This window comes from Carassius auratus, unplaced genomic scaffold, assembly GCF_003368295.1.
Source record: "Carassius auratus strain Wakin unplaced genomic scaffold, ASM336829v1 scaf_tig00217086, whole genome shotgun sequence".
Taxonomy (NCBI): domain Eukaryota; kingdom Metazoa; phylum Chordata; class Actinopteri; order Cypriniformes; family Cyprinidae; genus Carassius; species Carassius auratus.
In genome coordinates this window covers 263,548-265,482 of record NW_020528888.1, presented here as the reverse complement: position 1 = coordinate 265,482, position 1,935 = coordinate 263,548, and the positions used below count along the sequence as shown (strand labels likewise).

Genomic DNA, 1,935 nt, shown 5'->3' with positions numbered 1-1,935 from the left:
CTGATATATAATTTTGGAATGGTAGTGTATTAAAATCATTTATGTAATTATTTTAAAATGTGCAGTTAAAGAAAACTGTAAGTTCCTAAGGTAACTGTGTTTAAGTCACATTGGCAAGAAAGTGATTGGCAAAAATGAATGTGTAAATTTACACAGTATGTGACAAGAATTCTGTGAGCTGCTGCCCACATAAATAACACTGAATTTTTATCTTTTTATCCTTATTTAGACCAGGCGTCTCATTTCAGAAGTACAGCGACTGTGTCAGACTCTCTGAAATGTGTATTCGAGTCAAATGTTTCATGTTTTCTCTTAAAGACTTTTCATATTATCAAAACTGTTTCTGCATCACTGCAATTCATATGCGGCAAGACGTTTCAACAGATATTCTTAAAGGTCCTGTTTTTTTAGCTTTTTTGAAGCTTTGATTGTGTTGTGCAATATAACGTGTTCATGTTTCACGTGTAAAAACAGTATTTTTCACACAATTTACTTATCTGAATACCGCTGTTTTCACTGTCATAAAAACGAGCTGATGTCTTCCTTGTTCTATAAAGTCCCTCCTTCAGAAATACGTAACGAGTTCTGATTGTGCCAGCGGTTCCTGTGTTGTGATTCGACACCAGCTTAGCGCACGCGGCCCTCCTGGAAACGCGATTGGGCTAGTTTTGAGAAGCAAGTGAGCAGGATTTGTTTTGAAAACCTGGCAATTCTGATCTGAACGCATGTGCTGGAGATGTACTTATAATCAATCAATCAAGCACCTTTATTTATATAGTGATTTAAACAAAATACATTGCGTCAAAGCACTGAACAACATTCACTTGGAAAACAGTGTCTCAATAATGCAAAATGATAGTTAAAGGCAGTTCATCATTGAATTCAGTAATGTCACCTCTGTTCATTTTAAATAGTGTCTGTTTTTATTTGCAATCAAGTCAATGATATCGCTGTAGATGAAGTGACCCCAACTAAGCAAGCCAGAGGCGACAGCGGCAAGGAACCGAAACTCCATCGGTGACAAAATGGAGAAAAAAACCTTGGGAGAAACCAGGCTCAGTTGGTGGGCCAGTTCTCCTCTGACCAGACGAAACCAGTAGTTCAATTCCAGGCTGCAGCAAAGTCAGATTGTGCAGAAGAAAGAGTAGAGGGGCACAGATATTGCAATCAAACAAAAGATGGAGCGCTTCACGGATTTGCGTGTCATCCTTTTTCGCAGGGGCCATGCTAATCTTCTCTGTATCAATCCAAATTTAGTATAATCACAGGAGCGTTTTTTACTGACGAGATGCGCATGAAAATCGCATTAAATTTTTTTGCACAGCCCTAACATCTATTTAACAAAGCTAAACAGCGTTGCCCTTTGTGTAATAAGTTACAGAAACTGTTAAACGCACCAACTTAAATAATAAAATACACTTACCGGTTGTGGTCCATAAACAATGCCTTGTCCAGACAAAGAGGGAACTGTTCCATCTTTCAATAATAATCTTTGTGCGAATCCAGCATTAAACTGATTGAAATTGATGAAGGTGTCCTCAGCAAAATGTGCTGCTCTTAGTTTTACATGTGGATTATAGTTTTCGGGAACAGAGTTAAACATAAATTGTTTTTTTAAACATAAAAACAAACGTAGTATGCGAATTCTGTTAAATAAAATATCTCGCTTGGCATCGAACTTTGAGCTTTAGACGTTTACAGATATTATTTATACTCTAACAATAACATTACACACTAACTAAAGTTTAAAACATGGGATCATGAAGAATGTGACCTTAAAGACCACCTCCAGTCAGGCAGCCCACCTTAGCTGTAGATTCAGCTGTCCATCACCTGTTACTCAAAAAAAAAAAAAAAAAAAAATACGCTGGACGCTAGTTATTAGGAGGACCATGGTGTGCTCAATTTTTTGCTCCATTTGAAGAGCAATTTTGA

General features: G+C 37.2%; 1 non-coding gene across 1 annotated transcript; it reads right to left on the bottom strand.

The window, feature by feature from the left end:
- Window positions 1-1,172: 1,172 nt before the first annotated feature.
- Window positions 1,173-1,276, bottom strand: LOC113099926 (U6 spliceosomal RNA). Its single transcript, XR_003289538.1, has one exon. It is a non-coding gene; the product is annotated as a U6 spliceosomal RNA (small nuclear RNA).
- Between the last annotated feature and the right edge of the window lie 659 nt (window positions 1,277-1,935).